General features: G+C 40.1%; 1 pseudogene; it reads right to left on the reverse strand.

Annotated features, from left to right (window-relative positions):
• Positions 1–3,091: 3,091 nt before the first annotated feature.
• LOC129085945 (jupiter microtubule associated homolog 2-like) lies at positions 3,092–3,697 on the reverse strand (annotated as a pseudogene).
• Positions 3,698–6,122: the final 2,425 nt, after the last annotated feature.

Below are 6,122 nucleotides of genomic sequence, written 5' to 3' on the forward strand. Positions count from 1 at the left end.
GTCGTATCTTCTTGCTGTATTGCATGTTCCTTTTTGAAAGTCTCCTATTTGTATTTTGTGGACGTGGAATCTTCTCATCTCTATGTGACAAGTTTGCAATTGAAATAATCTGAGCACTTAAAAAATAATAAAAAATAATTTTAAAAATATGGATTCCTGTATCCTACCTCCAGAGATTGTGATTTAATTAGTCTAGTGTATTGTCTGGGAGAGGAAACTTTCTTTTCCTTTTTTTCCTTTTAATTCTTACCTGAGACATTTTTTCATTGCTTTTAGAGAGAAAGGAGTGGGGAGAGAGAGAGAAAAACATCAATGTGAGAGAGAAACATTGATCAGTCACCTCCCATATGTGCCCTGACTAGGGGAATTGAACCCACAACCCAGGTATGTACCCCGGTCAAGGATGGAACCCACAACATTTCAGTCTATGGGACAATGGTCCAACCAACTAAGTCATACTGGCAGGGCTGGGAAAGGAAATTTTTCTTTTCTTTTTTCTTTCTTTTCTTTCTTTCTTTCTTTCTTTCTCTCTTTCTTTCTTTCTTTCTTTCTTTCTTTCTTTCTTTCTTTCTTTCCTTTCCTTCCTTCTTTCCTTCTCTCTCTCTCTCTCTTTTCATGATTACGAAGTTGAATTCAACTGTGATACCCAATTCTTCCTTGTGAAAATAACAAAATGTTCTTAGCAAAATTACATTGTCATGTAAGTACAGGTTTGTTATTGTTTTTTATACAGCCCTGGAAAAAGTTGGCACCAAATGCATATAGTTTTAAGGCTTAATAAAAATACAGACTGGTAATTTCTCAATGCAGTTTAGAGATTGAGAACAAAATGCTAATAGTTAATGAATCTTCCAAATACAGACAGTCCTAATGTATAGAGCATTTTGTAAATACAGATGACCATCCTGATTGGGCTCACAGAAGAGAAACTCCTGCTTCTCCCAGTGACCAGACTACCCAGACACTCTAAACCCACTCCTATGGCCCCAGGGAAGGGGGAAAAGATGAGGAGAAAAGTAAGGCTGGAGTTGTCACTGCTGCCCAGAGACGCTTGTTATAATTCATGTTGTCCTCATCCACCTGGGCCTCTCTTCCCATCTTCAGTTTCCCCACCTTCACTCCAGAAATCCCTGCCAGTGGACGGAACTAGAGAGTTCTTCCTCTCATTGGGCTGACAGTGGGGGTGAAGCCCCGAGAGCCAGCAGTACAATGTCAGGGTTCTTCTTAGCAACCCAATTGGAATTCACAAATCATTTTCTTGTGTATGAAAAAACAAAATGTAGTTATAAATGGCAGCTCATTTCCACCATGAGCACATTTCATTATAAGTTAAACAAGTTAGTGTATTTGACCTTTAAAATCTAACCACCACTTGTGACATTTTTTAACGGGGGAAAAATGCTCTGAATTCCAAATAACTTTCTTAAAAATGACTATTTGAAACATAGAGACAGGGTATATTTGATAAAGTCACACGGAATGAGTGTTTCTTGGCTCCAAAGTGAGCAGGACTACTGAAAGGAGGTTAACTCTTTGGTTGACAAAGATGCGTGCAGACCCCCTCAATGTGCCATGTGTAAGAAGAGGGGTTTGGCAGGCGGCTCCTGCAGGCACCTAGTATCTCAGCCACTGTCGTTATAACTAAACATAGTTGTTTCTTTCCTCAATTTTAATAATGATGAAGACATTTCTACCACCTGGCATTTGCTCTGTAGGCACTCAGAACAAAAGCCACTACCACACAAACCCTTTCTTCTGTTAAATATTGGTTCAGCATGAGGGAATGGAGACTATACCCCTTAGGAGGCTAAATGAGAGAAACTTTTGCCTGATGGAGTAAAGCAACTTGACTCACCAGTTGAGGCTTTGCTGCCAAACTATTAAGTCTCCTAGCCTAAGGTGTCCAAGTCTCTTCTGGAAAAGGAATATAGTCCAGAGGCTCTGCAGAGGCTTATAAAGGGTGGCCTAAGCAAACTTTTCTTCTTCAAACTTTGGTATACCTGAATAACTTTTTTCTAGAAAGGTGTCAGAAATAGATTAGTCAGTTGTCACTTATGTAAAGCTGCTGTTTAAGAGTAGCTCTTTAGGTATTATTAAAGAATTCAAACCTGCCCTGGGTGGTGTGGCTCAGTGGATTGAGTGCTGGCCTGCAAACCAAAGGGCTGTGGGCTTGAGTCTCAGTAAGGGCACCTGCTTGGGCTGCGGGCCAGGTCCCCAGAAGGGGGCTCATGAGAGGCAACCACAAATTGATGTTTCTCTCCCTCTTTTTCTCCCTCCCTTCCCCTCTCTAAAAAGAAATAAAATCTTTTTAAAAAAAAAATAAATAAAAGGATTCAAACCTCAAGATCCGAGGTTCTCAGGCATCTTTTCTACCCAGTGTCAACAGGAATAAAGACACATGAAGGATTTAAATAACCCAATTACCTGATATCTGGATAGTTTTAGTCTTGAAGAAGTCAGTGGGCCTTGCAGATAGAGGAACTGTCCACATCACTGGTAAAGAGCAAAGGCCAAGACTTAGGGATGCAAGGAAAAAAAAAAAAAAGAAAAGAAACAATTCACAAGCAAAATCAGTCTGTGAATAGACCAAGACAGGTTCCTCCTGAGTGAAAAGGCAGAGATTCCTGTCAGTTCATTACAGAGGATTGGGTTAAAAATCTCTCTGTAAAGCATAAGACTTAGGATAACTTTTTGGCTTATGCCCAACATTGTTTCTGGATTTCTTTCTACAGCTTTAATTCTGCTACTATGTTAAGTGATTTCTAGATACTCAACTGGCTGGCAGACTGCTGATGCAACAAGTACATGGAAGATTCCACTTTATCAGGTTTCCGTGGCCTTGCACCAGACCTTCACTCAAGCCATCTGAGAGTTCCTCTCATATCCAAAATTGCAGAGTGTTCACCAAGGAGTCATTGTTCCCCACAGAGATATTTCTCAGCAGTCTGGAAGGTGAGGTCCTCTGTGACCGTTGTGGTGGCAATGCAACCTGAGCAATGGCTTCAGACACACAACAGACTACCCCCCACCTGCACCCCCCACCCCTGTTCCTTTGGACCAAAGGAAACTATTTGAAATCCTATCTTCTGAGTTTCATATCTGGCTGCAGGGGAAGCAATAGCTTCTCTAGTACAAGGAGATGCTGAATTTGCCTCCAGGTGGATTCAGGACTTTGTTGTGAGATTGAGGCCGAGGGTCCAAACCTGGGCTCATGGCTGTCAACCGTGGGCGTGGGCTGCGGCTCCTGAGTATGGTCTGCTCTTCTCTTGGGCCACCTTTCTCACACAGCTTTTCTCTGGTCAAGGTGCTCCTTGCGGGTTTAAGGTCCAATTTTGGGTCTTTTTCACACAAGAGCTCATGGTCCTTGGGTTTGTCTGAGTGTGCCAAGGGTAAAGTGGTGATCACTGGCAACCCAAAAATCTTATTAGTCTTCCCACCAGGTGGGTTCAGACTCTGTGGAGTGTACACTGGCATTGATTCCACAAAGTACCACTTCTTTCCCCCCCTGGGGATTGGTTCTCTTAGGAATGTTCTGAGGTTCTTCAGTTGGTCCAAAAATATTCAATGCCATCCTGTTGGGCTGGCTTGAAGGAACATCTTCTTCTGGAATTCTGAAATGATCACTTGATGATCCTCCCGGAGGCTTCATTGCCCTGGAGCCAGCTCAGCTGCCCTCACTCTCTGGAATATGGAACATACCACCGGCTTCTTGGTACCTCATTCCTTGCGGAGTCAAGATTCCTGCAAGGATCTGGAAACTTTTCTTTAAAAGATCTAAAGTTGAATCATCAACAAAATGGAGAGAACCTACTGAATGGGAGAAGATAAGTGCAAATAACACATCCAAAAATGGATGAATATCTAAAATATATAAAGAACTTATACAATTTAACACCAAAAACAAACAATCCAGTTAAAAAATGGGCATTTCTCCCAAGGAGGACATACAGATGACCAAAAGACAAATAAAAAGATGCTCAGCATCACTAATCAACAGGGCAATGTAAATTAAAATCTCAGTGATCCCTGGCTGGTTAGCTCAGTGGGTTGGAGTGATGTCCTGATACACCAAGGTTGTTAGTTCAGTCCTTGGTCAGTGAACATACAAGAATCAACCAATGAATGTATAAATAAGTGGAGCAACAAAATGGATGTGTATGTGTCTCTCTCCTCCCTCTTCTCTCCATTCTCTCTCTAAAAAACTCAGTAAAATTTTTTTTTAAAACTTTGATGAGATATAACCTCATACCTTTCAGAATGGCATCATTATTCTGAATCATTTATCATCAATAAATCAACAAACAACAAATGTTTGTGAGGAAGTGTAGAAAAGGGAATCCTTGTGCATTGTTGGTAGGATTGTAAATTAGTGCAACCATATGGAAAACATGGAGATCCCTCAAAAAATTAAAAATAAAGCTGCCATATGACCTAGCTATTCCACTTCTGGGTATTTATCCAAAGAAAACAGAAACTTTAAATGGAAAAAACATATGCACATATGCATCCCTATGTTCATTGCAGCATTACTAATAATAGCCAAGATATGGAAGCAACCTAGATGCCTACCAATAGATGATAAGGAAGATGTGGACTACACTCTCGTGTGTGTGTGTGTGTGTGTGTGTGTGTGTGTGTGTATAAAATGGAATATTACTCAGCCATAAAAAAAGAATGAATTTTTGCCATTTGTGACAACATGAATGTACCTAAAGGGTATTATGTTAAGTGAAATAAGTCAGAGAAAGACAAATATACCATATGATTTGTCTTAATACTTGGAATCTATAAATAAATAAATAAAGCACAAAAAAAACAGACCCATAGATATAGAGAACAAGCAGATGGTTGCCCAAGGGGGTGGGATGGTGAATGGAAATTTTAAAAATCTCAATTCTAATGTGCCAAGTTTGAGAAGTACTGCTCTTTGTTTTTTAAAATAAAAAGAAAATGCATCTTTGCCCGATTTATTTCTCCGATTTCCTTTGTTCTGTTGGTTTTAGTCTCTATTTTTCTGGCCTACTTCAAATGTCTGGTGATTTCTGACTGTATGTTCAAATTTAAGAACACACACACATACACACACAAATGAGATACTAGAAAGCTGACTGGACATTGATGAGTATGTTAGGACCTGGGTATTTGCTTAAGAACTCTGTTAGTATCCACAGGTCTTTTCTTTTTGGCTGATCAGTTTCCCAAGACAAGGCTTTTCCAGCCCTGACTGATGTGGCTCACTAGGTTAGGCATCATCCTGAAAAGCGAAAGGTCACAGGTTCCCAGTAAGGCCGCATATCTGGACTGCAGGCTGGGTCCCTGGCTACGGGTGTGCAAGACGCAACCAATTGATGTTTATCTTGTGTATCGATGTTTTTGCTTTTTCTCCCTCCCTTCAGCCTCTCTCTAAAAATAAATAAATAAATAAATAAATATATGTGTATATATATATATATATATTTTTTTTTTTTAAAGAAAAAGCTTCCAATATCCTGCTTTGGAGGTATAATCTTGAAAAAGGGCTGAGGGTCTCACTGCTTATTACTCTACTTTATCCTCTTATTTTAAATGTGGCCCCTTTATTCCTGTCTTTATAGTTGCTTGGTATTCTCATGTCTGGAGAGCCTCCTTGAACCACAGGTGTCTATCGTCTCTGGAGGTAAGAGGTGAGCAGCAAAGATGGGGAAGTTTCTGGGGATCCAATATTTCTACAGACTTTTTAAGCCCAATCCTGCACACATGCTGTCAGGAATATCTGGCACTTTTATTTCCTGATGCTTTCCAGGGTTCTGCAGCGTCAAATGGCTTACTTCTTATGAGTTTCTCTCTCTCTCTCCTCCACAGACAGTCAAATTGCAGGCTTTACTCCCACTCCCCCAACTACAATTGTGTTGCTATCACATCTTCCAAAATTGTGTTGCTATCTTGCCTACTGTCATTTTCTTTCTTACTATTTGCCTTTGCTGTTGTATTTTTTTATTCCTTTATTGTCACTTTAATAAATAAGGTTAAAGGAGGAAATGAAGATGTAAATACTTGTATTTGATATTTGTTTATTTAAAAGTGTTGAGAACCTATGATTAGCAGAGGAGAGGGGCACTTCCAGCAAGGAAGAGCCTGTATGA

This window comes from Pteronotus mesoamericanus, unplaced genomic scaffold (assembly GCF_021234165.1).
Source record: "Pteronotus mesoamericanus isolate MK-2021 breed Mesoamerican mustached bat unplaced genomic scaffold, CSHL_Meso_final scaffold_36, whole genome shotgun sequence".
NCBI classification, from domain to species: Eukaryota; Metazoa; Chordata; class Mammalia; order Chiroptera; family Mormoopidae; genus Pteronotus; species Pteronotus mesoamericanus.